At 39.6% G+C, this 16,656-nt stretch overlaps 1 long non-coding RNA gene across 1 annotated transcript; it reads right to left on the bottom strand.

Annotated features, from left to right (window-relative positions):
• Positions 1–2,154: 2,154 nt before the first annotated feature.
• On the bottom strand, positions 2,155–12,855 carry LOC307209318. The gene is made up of 4 exons (XR_013835544.1): positions 12,827–12,855; positions 7,217–7,352; positions 3,818–3,915; positions 2,155–2,288 (listed from the first exon to the last, which is right to left on the bottom strand). It is a non-coding gene; the product is annotated as an uncharacterized lncRNA (long non-coding RNA).
• Between the last annotated feature and the right edge of the window lie 3,801 nt (positions 12,856–16,656).

Consider the following 16,656-nt stretch of genomic DNA (forward strand, 5'->3'; position numbering starts at 1 on the left):
ACAGTAAAAGCAGCTGTTAAAACATAATGGAAAGGCCAAATTAGGACAAGACTCCCCGGAATAAAATAATCTTCGCCACCTGCCAAAATGTGGGTAGCGACAGAGTCAAGTAGTGCTTCTCCTTAGGCAAGCTGTTCCACAATCTGGCATCACAACTGAGAAGGTAACCATGCTGAATCTCAGCCAGTAAGAGGAAGGTATCCATAACAGAGAGGAGTTCTAGGTATGTTTGCTAGAGATGATGTTTCCAAAGGCAATTAGCTTAAGATGCAACCAAGTAAAAATAAAGCATAGAGCAAAGCCAGAAATTTGAACTGAGCTCTGAAATAAATTCATAACCAGTACAGGTGGTTAAAGATCATAGTAATATGATCCAATCTTCTGGTCTTTGCCATAACTCTGGCAACCACATTCTGGATCAAACTGAAATTCCCATGCTGGGTTTGGCTTTTCAAGGTAAGAATGCAGGTGCAATAGCAGTTAAGGTGATTAAATGGCACTCTGGGTCACCAATCACAATTGAGCATCCAGTAGAAGTGCTGGACCCAGGAGCCCCCTTAAGCTGCAAACTTGCTTCTTCAGTGGGAGTTTCCCTGTATCATCAGGTCCTCAAGGAACTACACCCCTGTCTGGTCCTGATTAAGATTCAGTTTTTATAGCCTTATCCAATCCTAAACACTTACATATCTCCTACGTATCTCTTCCATAGTGCTCCAATATATCGCTGTGGGGTATAAAGATATATTGCACCAAATGTTTAAAAAATGAATGGAAAAGTTATTTGCAGCCCCACTGGCTCTGCTTTTTACATAACTTTTGCATTGGCTCTTGTTAGTGCCACAATCAAATGTTCGTAGCATTCCCAGATCAGGAATACATAATGGACAGGAAAAGAGAAACATACAATTCTATTTGTAATCTGCAGTGATGCGGGGCAGGGAAGCAAAATTAACTGTAAAGCAGATTGAAATGTGAAGGGAAAATGCTAGTTGCAAGACAAGATCTGAAATACTTTATCTATCCATTAAGCCAATATTATACACAATATTACATAATACAGTGGTACCTTGGGTTAAGTATTTAATTCGTTCCGGAGGTCATTCTTAACCTGAAACTGTTCTTAACCTGAAGCACCACTTTAGCTAATGGGGCCTCCCACTGCTGCTGCACCGCCGCCGCACGATTTCTGTTCTCATCCTGAAGCAAAGTTCTTAACCCAAGGCACTATTTCTGGGTTAGCGAAGTCTGTAACCTGAAGTGTATGTAACCCAAGGTACCACTGTATTAGGAATATTTATCTAATTTGAAATAGTTTTTTGGCTTGTGGTATGACTGCAGCACATTGTGATACAAATGTGTGATGCAAATTACAAATGACTACATTATAACACTTGGGAAAGAAAGATTTTAAATTCCCAGAGCTTCCATTTTAGCAGACCGCTGGCAAACATCACCAAGAATAAATTCCATGGAATAACAACTATATAATTTTTATTATTCAGACATCTTGAAAATAGCCAACTTTAAATGTAATGGTGGATGTATGCAACTGTAGGCGAGTTTGGTATCCAAAACGAAAGTTACTTTCTGGCAGCTTTCAGCTCCATTCATCATAAGAAACATAATCCTGCAGTTGCCTGATACCCATAATGAGTAGTGTTGGACAAGCTTCCCTCTGTACTGCTTATAAATTCCCATATCTCTCAAATTTGTAAGTCCCTGCATTACAGAAATCAGATTCAGAGTGTGCATCGCCCAAATTCTGGAGATCAAACCCAGCAGTCTCCTTGACCCATCCTCTGTCAACTGTATTTGGCGACAACACCAAAGCAAGATGGATGGATGCAATTCAGTGTTTGAAGGCCTTGTTCACAGGCAGTTGTAAAGCTGCTGGTGAAGAAAAGTTTTAGCTCAGCAGGATTCTTCAATAACCCAGCTACAATCTAGCTCATAATAAGGGGACAGATACAGGTTGGCAAGTTGTGGTTTTAGTAGTAATGTTAAAAGGTCTGCCTGTGGTTATTTTTAATGCCTGAAGGCAAGAAAATAGCCAGGCATTTGTTAATGAAGACTGAAGCTGATCAATGACACAACGTAGTCTCCATTCACAACTCCTACCTGAATCCTAGCAGCTGTATTCTGGACCAATTGCAATTTCCCATTTTTGAAAGTAGCCCAGTGTTGTTGTGGTGGCTGACAATAATGTTGATGGCATCATCAGTTGATCTGTATGTCACTTTTCCATGGGAAACAATGTCCAAAGTAGTTCATGCATCAGACTAGAACAACTGAATAAAATAAAACATTTAAAGAAAACTTATTAACAATTACAAGACAAATCGGCAACATTTAAATAGTCATAGGAACAGCATATCAACAGGCCAATCAAAACATATAATGTTAATTCAATATAACACTAAGATTAAACAAACCAGTGCTTTTTTATAGGGGTACTCAAGGTACTAGGGATGCAGGTGGCGCTGTGGGTTAAAGCCTCAGCGCCTAGGGCTTGCCGATAGAAAGGTCGGCGGTTCGAATCCCTGCGGCGGGGTGCGCTCCCGCTGCTCGGTCCCAGCGCCTGCCAACCTAGCAGTTCGAAAGCACCTCCGGGTGCAAGTAGATAAATAGGGACCGCTTACCAGCGGGAAGGTAAACGGCGTTTCCGTGTGCGGCTCTGGCTTTGGCTCTGGCTCTGGCTCTGGCCAGAGCAGCGATGTCACGCTGGCCACGTGACCCGGAAGTGTCTCCGGACAGCGCTGGCCCCTGGCCTCTTAAGTGAGATGGGCGCACAACCCCAGAGTCTGTCAAGACTGGCCCGTACGGGCAGGGGTACCTTTACCTTTTTTTACTCAAGGTACTGGCACCTTTTTTTCTTAAAAAAAATGCAATGAAACAAACCATATTTCAAATCAGGAAGTGTCAAGTTTAAATGTCACCTCTGCCATGACGTCACTCTGGGCTTGCCCATACTTCCTCTTGTCCCACTGTTTCCAACAGGAGAAAACTGCTCTTTAGCGTTCAGTCGGTGCAAATGGCAATTTAGGTTTTCCTTAGATTGCCATTTGTTCCAAACTATCTCTAAAGAGCAGTTTTTCCATTGGAAAGGAGTGGGGCCTAGAAAGTGCAGATCAAGCAGAAAACCACTTAGACTCGTGCTTTCTTGGCACAGCAGAAGCAGAAGTGTGGATGAGACCTCTGTCGCAGCCTCAACCCGCCCCGCCCCCCGCCACCACCGCCCCAGCTGCAATATGGGGGATAATAACAGACTTACCTTACAAATTTGTCATAAGGATTTCAACTAGATAATATGTGTGACACATTTTGATCACCTGAAAATACTATACAAGTATTAACTACTACTACTACTACTACTACTATTATTATTATTATTATTATTAGCAATGAAAAACAGTGGACAAGGACAAATAGTAGCAAAAATGATGGCTAAAATCCAATAGTGTCCATTAGAGAGCAGAAGGGAACACAGCTCCACCTTCTTCTCCTTTCCCCTTGGGACTCCCAAAATCTGCTGGTAGTAGGGGTAGTAGTAGGGTGGTATGGGGATCCTCTGAAACATCTTGGGACAAAAGAGAGGAAGCAGGGATGCATTTGCACACCTTTATGTTTTTAATAAGACATATTGGGCAAAGTCTTATTCAAAGCTGTCCCCTAAACAAGACCACCACTGTCATTGGAATGGGCCAGCAGAAAAGCAGGGAAGCAGGGAACCAGACCTTACAAAACTCATAGCAAAGTGCATAACTGGGGTGGGCGAATCAGTTTCCTTTGAGTCTAGTTCATTTTCTCATATGTTTACCCAACATTCTGTTGACTTGTAACATGAGCCCATGGTTTGCTTGAAAGAGGTCCCATGTTCAGTTCTTGGCACTGCAGGGAGGGTTGGGAAAGCTCTGCCTGAAACCACAAAAAGCCACTGTGAGTCAATATAGGAATACAAAGCTAGTTGGACCCTTCAGTTTGATTTTTGTATAAGTTGGCTTCTTGTGTACTTTTCTGTTTTCTCACAGAGTTGTTTTGTGTAATATTGTGTTTAAAGTTTTTGTGGAGGGTTTTCATCTTGTTTTGCATGCATTCACGTATATATGCATAACTGAGTGACCATATTCCATTTCCCTTTCACTCTTAATCTTCTTAAGCATCCCACAGGACTTCTCTCTAGGTACTGAGAATGCAGTTTGGACTGCATCCTGCTGCTTTGTCTCTGCAAGTGTTTTCCCATCATTATGCTCTGTACCTATCACAACGGTACCTTTTGTATCCATATTCCTCCTTACCTACCTGCCCCTCAACCTATGCATGCTGTCTGGTTTTTTTCTTTTGATGTTTATTTTTTATTTTATTTGGCTTTCCCCCCCATACTGCAGCACAGTCCACAGGACTCATCAGTACATCACCTTTTCCTTTCTGCTTTTTGTCTCCTCAAAGAAACATCACTTTGCATTTGAAAGCCTATGTTGCTTTGTCCAAACATGTTAGTGGTGAAATTATTCCCTTCCTAACTGAACTGGTTGTCCAGATGAGATGAGAAAGGATATACTCTTACATCTAAATAAGCATGGTTTTATATGTAAGAGAGACACAAGCATATATATTTTAATATTTTTTTTAAAAAAAGATTGAAAACCCATATTTTTACAAGAGATGAGAACGGTTACTGCATTCAGAGAATTGCAAAAGCCAGCAGACAACAAAATTTTGATCGGTAAGCCTCAGTAAGCAGGGAATGGACTGCATAGTTTTGACAAGTAATTCATACAATTCAAATTCCTAAAGCAGCCCTAAATCTATCTTAGAGGCGATAAGAGCATGAATGACAGGCCAGGTCTGATCTTTCTCGGAAAGGGCACAGTTGGCATATTAGAGTTGTTTTTAAGCGCACACACTCCTAACCACTGCCATCACCAGAGCATCGATAGTACTTCCACTGTAAACCTTTTGCTTCAAGAGACCTGCAACCCCATTCAAATAAGGCAGAGTACAACAGTTCCCTCAATCAATAGCCCTTCTATATTGTTTGCATTAAGCTACAGCTTGCTTACCCTAAGCCAATTCAACATTGCTATCAAACACCAATTCAAAATGTCCATAGAATGCCTGGGATCAAAAGGTGGAAATGCAATATATTTCTGAGTATAATACACATACAGATAATATCCCAGCCCAAATCTCTTGATGATCTCTTCCAGTAGTTTCAAGTACAGTGGTACCTCGGGTTACAGATGCTTCAGGTTACAGACTCCGCTAACCCAGAAATAGTACCTCGGGTTAAGAACTTTGCTTCAGGATGAGAACAGAAATCGTGCTCCAGCGGTGCAGCAGCAGAGGGAGGCCCCATTAGCTACAGTGGTACCTCAGGTTAAGAACAGTTTCAGGTTAAGAATGGACCTCCAGAACGAAATAAGTTCTTAACCTGAGGTACCACTGTAAATGCACCACTTAATAAACCAATAGCTACTTGCGTGAAGCAACAGTCTTCCAGCTCCACTCACGAGGACCTACCTCCAAGTAGGACTTGAGCTGTTTCAAAACATATACACATATACACATATGTATATACACATATCCCAATCCTGTCCTACAGAGATGGTTCAAAGTACCGTATTTTTCGCTCAGTAACACGCACCTGACCATAACACGCACATAGTTTTTAGAGGAGGAAAACAAGAAAAAAAATTCTGAATGAAACAGTGGATGTATCATTTTTGTGCTTCATGCTGCGGCCACAGACATGTGATTTGACGGTGAGTTTGGGGTAGCCCAATGCAAAGATCCTAAGGATCCATGTGGATCCGTGCTTTGTAACCACGTTTTTGCACCATTGCAGCCCTGCTTTTGCATCAGATCATTGCTATGTGATCTGATGGTGAATTTGGGGTGACCCAATGCAAAGATCCTGAGGATCCATGTGGATCCGTGCTTTGTAACCACGTTTTTGCACCATTGCAGCCCTGTTTTTGCACCAGATGATTGCTATGTGATCTGATGGTGAATTTGGGGTGACCCAATGCAAAGATCCTGAGGATCCATGTGGATCCGTGATTGGAACCACGTTTTAAGTGGGGAGGGAAGGAAAAACATAGAAGGGACAAGGAGCACTGAGAGGGGTGTGCGGAGAAGCAGCTGGCTAAGAATGCAGGAGAGGGTTTTTACCGGAGGGAGGAAAGGAAAGCAAAAGTTCCCCCACCCACCCAAGCGAGCCAGCTCTCTCTCTCCCCCCCCCCACCTGCATGTTGCCTGCGAGTCCCTAGACGCATGGAGAGGAGTTAGAAGGAAAGACGCTCTGCTTTCCCCTCTGCTTGCCTGGAGGGGAGGGGTTTTCTCTGCTCTTTGTTCCGTTTGAGCAAACACAGTAAGGAAACAGAGCGGGTGGGCAGTAAGACCCTGAGGCAGAATGCAGGAAAGCAGCACCTTCCTCTTTTCAAGGCTTCCCTTCTCCAGACGATTTGATATTTGCCTGATTTTTGCCTTCACTCGCGCCTGTCAGCTCCAGGGACCACACATTCGCTCAATAACACGCACAGACATTTCCTCTTACTTTTTAGGAGAAAAAATCTGCGTGTTATAGAGGGAAAAATACGGTAGATTGTATGAAAGCCACTAAGAGATCTAGGAAGATCAACATGGTTTCATTCTTTTTCTCTGGCAAAAGTTATCCCCAGGGTGATCAAAGCAGTTTCTGTTCTGAACCAAGATGGAAATGCCGTATTCTTCCATCTATAAGATGCCCCCATGTATAAGACACCCCCTATTTGGGGGGGCTCAGATTTAAGAAAATGGGGGGAGATGTATCAATATATAAGACGCCCCCTAATTTTTGATATTATTTTTTAGGGGGGGGGGACCTAGTCTTATACACTGAAAAATACGGTAATTAGTTTCAGCCAAGAACATGGAGCTGTTTTTCCACTTCACGCTTTATCGCCTTACCCAGAAAAGGCAAATTTGATACTGGGTGATTGTTATATAACCAACCAGATCAAGTCATTTTTTTTCTTTTTCAGGACAGGTTTTATTGTAGCCTCCTTCAGGACTATTGGAACCTCAACCTCCCACAGTGAGAAATATATCATTTCTGTGACCCAGCTGGTAATAAATGCTTAACTGTGGGAGGGGAAATTCCAATAGCCCTTGCAGCAATATGTAAATGCTGTAATTTCCATTTTTAATATTAGGAATAATAATGAATATTATTTACATTTTATGCTATTAGGCCGGATTGCATGCCATGTTGACGGTTCTCTTCTTCAGATCATCTCCTTTTAGCTGTACTTGACTAGAGCCAGTGGCAATTAGCTTTATATGTTTACATGTTACCTTATGATCACCACCATCTGTGTAGAAAATGAGACACCTGTTAAATTTAGATGTACATGTACATTTCTAGCATAATGTGAAAATACCTTGAGGAGACAAGGGAAGTATGCAAATCTTTTTACTTCTGAAGATTACATTCTGACTGTGGTTTCTTTCAAGTCTGTTCCATAGCTGTTCTTGGTTCAGTATTCTTAGTTTTTTCTTGCTTTACTTGGTCATGTTAATATATTTTAGAATGTTGAAGCCCACTTTTGGCTAGAGTTGCCAATTCTACCCCTTCTCTTTGTATTTCCATTTTGAGATAAAGCCATAACTATTTTATGTTAATATTATGTACAAGTATGACAATACAGTGTTATATGACTCTGTTAAATGTTCTTTCCATTTGCCTTGTCAATGTGATAAGGAATTCTACCCCTTCTCTTTATACCAGATTTCAACTGTCTGTAACAGCATAGTAGCCTAAAGTTACATTGTGTTCATTGTCTCCGAAAAAATAAGCATTGGAATAGAGCTCATCAAAAGGATACATAATACTGTATATCAAACCCTCTGAAACATTTCCTGTCTACACTAACGTGAACAGTTATCATTCTGAATCTGAACCCAGCAAGCTAACAATCAAATTCGCACAGAGGCCACTGTTCACTGATTGTTTTGAACAACGTTAGTGGGGGGGTTTATCTTGCAAATAAGGAACATATCTATTTGTAATTTTTTTAAGGGCACTTTCAGAAAACTGATATGGGAATGTGCATGAAGAATAGTTATATTGTTCTGACTACTTAAATCCATACTGATAACCTAAACATGATTGCCCCGTATCTAAAGTTAGAGTCAATACCAAATTTGGTCACAATATTTCAGCTTTAGCAGAATGATCCAAGGCCTTTGGTTTTATACTGATGTTTTTGGAAGAAAGGTAAACTAGTTCTGATACAATTATTAAAATATTAGGTCCTACACTTACTCTACATGGCAGGTAAAAAAGAATCAAGGTGAATTTTCAGGATACTGATTTTATAAAGCAATTTAGAAGAAAACTTAAATGAGTTGAGATATAAAGTCAAGCAAATTTCTCAAAACAGTGAAGGTGGGAATAGTCTACATCCCTATTCAATTTTAGCAGAAAATTAGTATTTGATCATTAATAACAAACAAATATTTGAACAGCAAATAATTTTTGTTGTTACTAAACCAATGGAAGCTTTATTAAGCTACTAAAATGCACATGTTTAACTGTATCTGCAATTCACATAGAAAGTGGGAAGAGAGGTTGAATTGGATTTCAAGAGCAAATGTGGCATACCAGTAATGGTGCTGAACCTTTCCCCTTATCAGCAGATCCTCAGAACCTATTCTTTATGCGATTGGGAAATATTTCGGTTCAGATACACAGATGTGCTGTAGTTTAGTTTGGCTGTCATATTGGAGCAAAAAAGCCATAAAATTCTTCTAAGTCAGTTAAAGTGTAGAGCGGGATTCACTTAACCAGCCCTGTCAGAATAAACCCTGTGCAAGGACTTCCTTTTGCACAATGGGTTCCCCCCTTCCCCTTATAGACCCCCAAAATTGGTTCTTGGGGGGTTCAGGGGAACCCCTAGAACAGTGCATGGGCGAAGAACATTGAGGGTTGTTCCATATGGCAAGCTGAATCCATATGGTGGATTCCACCCACCATCTCATGATTTCCTCCCATTACATAGCCAGATAACTTTATAACAGTATTATTTTAAAGGTATAAAGTGTGATCTGGGGACAAGGCCTTCTTCATTAAGACTATTTAGGACTCAGATATGGAATTTGTCTGGAGAAAGTACTGGTTGCAGGCACATGAATCAGTCAAACAACCATTGCTCACTTGTTGCTGAAAATCACTAGTTAAAAAGGGCATATTTATGTAGTCAATGAATATATTGAAATGTTTACAAATAAATCAGCTTCAGAATAACTGCAGTTGTGGGAATGAGGAACTGAGAATATTTTTGTCTTACATAAATAATAATAATCCACAATGCTTCTGTTACTGATATAAAACCATAATGCAACAGAAGGCAATTTTCAAAACAAGAAGTCCGACAGGGATGAGCATGCTAGCTCTCCTCCTCCTTGTTGTCATCCACATTGCCCTCCGACAGGTGGAGGGCAATTGTGCTCTCCATGTGTTTTAAAGACCTGTGTTTCCAGCATCCCCAGAAGCAGTGATGGGTGGAATGTCAGCCAGTTAATTGAAGGTGAATTCTGATAAGACAGAGGAGTTATGTGTTATTGGTTTTGAGAGGTGGGGAGGGAGGCTGATCTAGATAGAGTTGCATTCCCATGAAGATGACTTGGAAACATCTACTGGTACAAAGGCAGCAGCCAGATTGCTGGCTGGGGTTCTATTTAGAACTCACATAACAACTATTCCAAAACAGTGCACTGGCTGCCAGTTTGTTTCTGCATCTGGTTCAAGATCCTCACCCTATTGTTTAACGTGCAAAATGATTTGAACCCATATTTCTGAAAGATTGCATCCTTTCCTACAGAATCACCTGGATATTAAGACAGCAGGGGCTCTCTAGAGGTTTGGAAAGTGGCAGCTCAGGAAAGGGCCTTCTCTAAGTTGTAGAAGGTGTGACTGGCACCATCATGATATGTCTTTCATTATATGCTGAAGACATACCACTTCACTGTGACCTTTGATACATTTGTATATTCTTCTAACCTGACCTAGGGCCATTTGGTGGAGGTAAGAAAACAATGACTTACCTCCAGCCACCACCACCACAACCTTTAATTTGACATATTAAATAAAATAATGGACATGTGAAGAGGTACAAGGGAATATCTACATAAGCATAGATATAGACTGGATATAGTTAATGCATTTATAATATACCCTACACTTTAGGTTTACAGGACAGAGAAAACATATATACTAAAACCCCAAGTTAACAGTAAAAAAAAAAAACTAAACAGAATATATACATAACATCAGTAAAAATTTAGAATATAAATCACTGCAAAATCATCACAGCCCAACTAAAAGGCAGAGGCAGAAAGGAGAGACCATTCTCAGTTCTCCTGCACCACCCACACCTGCTGACAAAATGAGGATATTATGTGCATATTTATGGACTCAAAACATTAAAATGTTATTGTCTTTGTTGTCCTCATCTATAATATTTTCCTTTGCCTTTTCGTTACAAAGTGAAGAAAACACTGGATAATGAAAACAATATTTGACTACAAACGTCTTACATGTAGCTTCTCCCCCTCCCACCCCCATCTTTTAAAAATCTTGCTCAGAGCTCAGACTCAACTGAAAGACTTAGATGGTAATTGCTAGTCTCTTGGATGTTAATGTTCAAAGCTTTTGTATCTTTTCGGCATTTGAAGACACAAGTCACTAGGTACAATACAGCAGATGACATGCAAGGGTGTTAGAAAAATCATTTCTATAAATTAATTACCATTACTAGCTTTCATATTCTTTATTAATCTAGAAAAAACAAACATCAGAATAAATAAAAAGTTAAGTTATACTATGACATTACATTAATTTAATTTAAAGGGTAGCCCCATTACTTAAGATAGGTAAGTTTAAAAATACTTTGGTGTATCAGTTTGGACAGACTTAATAAATTCAACACCTTCACTGAAGGTTGAAATCATCTTCACTTTATATGATTTAATTTTGCAATTATTTTGCTTATTAATTTCACTTTCTATATTTCAGATCCAATGGCATGAAGGCTTTCATTATGATTTTTTGTCTCTGTGGAGGACTGCCACTATTAAGATATGTGGGGAATTTTGTCCACTTACGCACCTTTCGTTTTACTTCTAGGTGTATGATCCTACCTTTTATTTATAAAACTCCGTATTTAATTGGATATAAACCCTCAATACAGTTTAAATATTTTTTTCCAGTTTTTCCTAATCCTAATCCATTTAACTGAACTCCACCACATGAAATCACTAATGTCAGTCTGATGGACTTCCTCCGGCTTTTCTCTGAAGTCTTCCTTCTAGTCGGGTGCTTGAAGACCAGTACATGGTTTCAAAGATATCACAGTTGCCTCCTCTGGGAAATCTTCCTGCTTCCCAAAGATCAATGTCATCCTGCCACTGTGGCCTCAACCTATCCTGGAAAACTGTCTCCAAAGTCTTCCTGTCTCAGCTCCTGTCTTCAATGGTTTTCAACTTGCCTTCGGCCTTTTCTTACAATCTTACAATCCCTTCTCCTTTTGACTGTCCTCCCATTACATTCTCTCTTATCAAAAACCATCAGATTTTCACTGAAATTCCAAACCCTTATTGCTCTATGACTAAGGACCAATGATTCTGAGTAAAATGTCCACTAAAGGGCCTATTACTATCCAATCCTTTTCAATTCTCCTGGTACAATTAAAAGCAAGATTCTGCTCTTAAGTATCATAATGGGAAACTTCACAAGCATGTAGCCACCTCTTTTGAGACTGTATCAGCCTTGCTTCTTCATGGCAGGCTGCCAACTGAGCACCCACCCCTACCAACCTGTATCAATTCAGAAGTGAATTGCCAGTTAATCTCCTCACTCTTTACAAAACAATCAGTCTTTATAACAAAACAACACTGGTGTTTTTAAATTCCCCCTCACAATATAACCATTTCCTCATACAACATTTGTCTTTGCTGTTACAGCAATATACTTATATTTACCCCAAAACAAAAACTTGAAAACCTAAACCTAAACAGATGAAGTATACCACTTGCATGTGAGCTAGAAAAAGTGGTTGATTTGTATAGAGCTACCCTTCAACAATTCAAGTAGTGTATATATATATATATATATGCTAACCATGTTGAGTCACTTCTGTGTTTGGCACAGAGTTGGTGAATACAATTAATTTTTTTAGAAAGCAGTATCTACAAGAGAACCTGAATATTTAACACTGTCTTGTTTAGGATGCTTAAATGCCAAGATGGTCGTTGTTTCCTTGAAACCTATTCTCATGTACTTTCCTCTTTAAAATAAATTGATTTTGGATTTTTTTTAACGTAGGAATTGGCTCTCAAGTGCCCAATAAAAATGTTCTCTTTAAAAAGCCTTAAACACCCGCATTACCTTATTTTGCTTATTCAGTGGATCTAATAAAATCTGGATGCTCTGAAGTATTGATTGGTGTAAAAGTGGTTTAGTGGCAGAATCATTACTTTTTTAATCTTGGGACTGCCAACCCTTACTCTTTTCAACCTTAGTTCAGGTTCTTCTATTAAGGACTGCCATTACTAATTGTTTTTACACATTGCTGGGACATTTCTAGTTCAAAAAGTTTTAAGTTGTTCAACAATATCTTAGTGTCTGCATTCTTGAGACAATCCTTTTAAAAAAAAACTTGATATATGGTGGCATGGATAAACAGAATGTAAGAAAAGTAGCAGGTAAAGATAAAATATAAATATGGGCTTTCTGATTAAATTTTTAACTATTAATCATTGTTGCAAGTTGCTTTTTGTCTCATACCTGGAACTGGTGTTACTATCCCATCATCTTTGTCACAATGAAAACATAGTCCATGTTTGAGCTTCCATGACTACAGTTACATGAATTCACCAGAATTCTGAAGAAAAGGTCATAGAGGGATGATACGTCAAAAAGAATATAATTAACATTCAGAAAGATTAATATCAATGGTATTTAGTGAAATTGCCTTTTAGAGGAACACTCATCTATTACTTTGATACTTAACACTTTCTTGCTGCTATAATGTTAGTTCTCTCTAAAAGCTTAAAAATATAGTCTCCTGTGTCAGGGTGTCACACAATAAGCAAGCAGAAATCGGGGTTGTTAAGATAGTCAGTCACATTTGTCATAATATATGTAGTTCTTATCACCACCCAAGTGCAGACATGATGGAGTGATTTAAGGCTTAGTGCAGTGAGGCACCAGGCTCCGCCTCCATTGCAGGGTATTCTGGAAGCCTTTACAGTCCACAATGGCCACCACAAGCAGAAGCAGCTTGCCTGGTGGGATGGAGCTGCAAGGCTAAATTCCTGGCAGTGATGTAACTGCCACTTACTGGAAACGAGAGGAGGAGAGGTGAGGTGGTAGCAAGGTTGGAGTGATGCAGGCACAGTGGATTGGCTACCTCAGTGTGCCAATGCTACATGAACCTTCCTGCCATCTCCCTCCCAGTAAGCAACAACAACCCCAGTCAGGAAGCAAATGTTGTGGTTCCTCCCGATGGGGCAAGCTGCTTCTGGATATAAGGGTGCATAACGTAAGGTGCATAACGTTAGGGTTTTTCTTTAAGATTTTTGGCTCTAGCACATAACTCTCAAGGGCAGCCTGTGGTCAAGGATGGTGGGAATGGTAGTTAAATTATTGAGAATTCTCTATTACTAACAAGCAGCCCCAATGGGAGATGCTTTCAAGCCAAAATGTGATTCTCAGTTTTGCTATTAATCACATTTACTGAATAACAAAACTGACAAGATCATTCTTGCAGTATGAGGTGCTAATTTTAAATCATAACTGTTTTACTTTTCTTTACTTCAAAAATCCTTACTGGAACTATGTGCTCACACACAGTGACAGAGTTCAAGGTGGAAAATAAGAAAGCAAGAAAAGTATTCAGTGATACAGTGGAAAGGGAAGTAAAGACTGTATGGAAAAATAGAAGAGACTGCGGGGGAAGGAATGTGTCAACTGAAAACAAGTTATGGTGTAGAATAATTCTTCTCTTACAAATATATTCATCACCTGAAAATGCTTAGCTATAGGGCTCTTATGCTATTAGTTTGACACTTAAAGAACATGAACAAATTTTGTACAAAATAATGCTAAGTGGAGGTCTAAATAACTCCGCCTGCTAGTTAGATTGAAACACGTGGCTGCTGCAAAATGTTATTGTGATTGAGGGCCACTGAGAGCTGGATAGACCTTTCAAATTAAAAGAAAGAAAACTTTTTGTTTTGGAAGTATAGCTATATGTTGCTTCAGAATGGTGAATCCTCCTAAAAATAAAAAGGCCAACAGTATCCAACAAAAAACTTCCACTTCTATTCAGTTCTAAGGGTGATGATTTGATTTCAAGCAAGGTTTCTCTAATTAAAAGTCACAACACTTCAGTCTTTTAAAAATTCAAATAAAATCATTTGAGAAGTTAGGTTTGTAGGAAATAAAAGGTTGAAAAACACTGACTTAACTTCTTTATAAAGAAGAGGGAGAACTAGGAACTTGAGACTTTATGTGCCCTTTGACAATCGTTTTAAAAAGAGCAGTCCTTATGTTTTTCCCGTTCTGCACCCCCCAGCCCCCGCAGCCTTCTATATGCCTTATCAATGTTATAGGGGGAAAGTGCATGCCATAAATCCTGAACTGTGTGCATGTGTATGTGTGTGTGTGTGTGTGTGTGAGAGAGAGAGAGAGAGAGAGAGAGAAACAATTTACAACAGAGGGTTCCCATCTCAGTCAAGATTTCTTTTATTTTTAAGGGGTGGAGCCATGAAGAAGGAAAAAAGCTTTCCAAAAAATGTATAGCATCCTATCCATCCTTAAATATATTTATTAACTGATAAGATCCAATAGAAAATTAAATTGTACTATGCAGAGATACTATAAAGAGCTACTATACAAGAGTTTTCCTTTTAAATATGTGGCTGTAATTTAGAATGCTGCATCTTACAAACCTGAAATTACAACTCACATATACACACACACACACACACACACACACACACACACACACATATATATAGTCTTTTCTAATAACTGTCTTTGCTAAGATGTGTGTTCCCATGAGAATACTACTGCTTCAGCTTCTTTGCTGGACAGAAATTGCAGCTGGATATTCATTTCACAAAAGGAAACCGTAAATGAGCCATGTAAATGCTGCTGGGATATTATGTGCTTTCTCTCCCTCCTGCTGTTGACTCCAGTTCCTCCTGAGCCCTGAAACTACACAAATCACCTTTGTGTTCACAAAGTGGTCCTTCAAGGATAGTCTAAAAATTGAAGAATAGGATGCATACACACAAACAAACAGACAAAATGTAGAAAGGGGTTCTGGTCACTTCACTGAATGTAAAATCAAATGGGAACAGCAGCCAATCATAGCTCCCTGGAGAAGGTGCTTATATGATGCACATGCGTATCGTAGTTAAATTTCGCATTTTCCAGTGTGCACTTAAACTGTCATAAGTGTACATGCAAAATATATTCTATGAAGTGACTGTAATAAAGTATCCTATACTCGTGGCTCTATTAGGGGTGTGCATTATCCTATATGCAATTATAAAGACAGTTAACAATGCAGTCATGAATATAGCGGAATGGAGCTTGTATTCGTATATAATAATTAGAAGCATAGATGTAAAGTAATTAGGAGAATTAAAATCACTATGGGTTATTCACTGCTGAACTAATGGGTAGACGTAACAGCATATCAAGAAGAGTTTGGATTTGATATCCCGCTTTATCACTACCCGAGGGAGTCTCAAAGCGGCTAACATTCTCCTTTCCCTTCCTCCCCCACATCTAACACTCTGTGAGGTATGTGGGGCTGAGAGACTTCAGAGAAGTGTGACTAGCCCAAGGTCACCCAGCAGCTGCATGTGGAGGAGCGGAGACGCGAACCCGGTTCCCCAGATTACGAGTCCACCGCTCTTAACCACTACACCACACTGGCTCTCAAGCCATGGTTCAGGCTTGCCTTTTCAGCCCCTTGCAGTCAAGAAGTGTCATGTCTCTGCATCCAGCTGAAGGGCACTTTGTTAATTTTGCCCAGCCAGAGGTGCTGGCAGAGGCAGCAGTAACAGAGTGAGTGAACAGGAAGGGGAAAGACCAATGGCTTAAACCAGCTTCAACTCAATGATATGTTTTGTTCAGTTGTGAATGCAGTTGAACAGCACATTATGAATCCTCTATTTATTTTACACCTGGTTGTGTCCTAGCAGTAACGATAAACAATTATGTCATAAGAAACTATAAGTAAGGCTGATTTTTTTCCCCCCTTTTCTAAATTTCAGTGGGCTCCAATATCCATGAGACTCTGGCTGGATCTACACTGATCTGTAAAAATGTTTTTTTTAAACCCCCGTAATATGGCCCTGAATGCAATTTTCCATTGATGAGGGATCGCTGCTCTACAGCGCCCTCTGGTATCAGATTTTTATAACACATTCTAAACATTCTAACTGATCAGTGTAGATTAGTCCTCTGTAATGGCTCAGTCTTAAAACAAAGCTTAATTCAGACAAAAACAAAAGTTCTTTTGTTATGTTACTCAGGGTTGGTTTTACAGCCATGACAAATAGACATCATGGAATTCAGTGCAAGGAAGGTTAAAAAGA

This window comes from Podarcis cretensis (genome assembly GCF_951804945.1).
Source record: "Podarcis cretensis genome assembly, chromosome: 2".
NCBI classification, from domain to species: domain Eukaryota; kingdom Metazoa; phylum Chordata; class Lepidosauria; order Squamata; family Lacertidae; genus Podarcis; species Podarcis cretensis.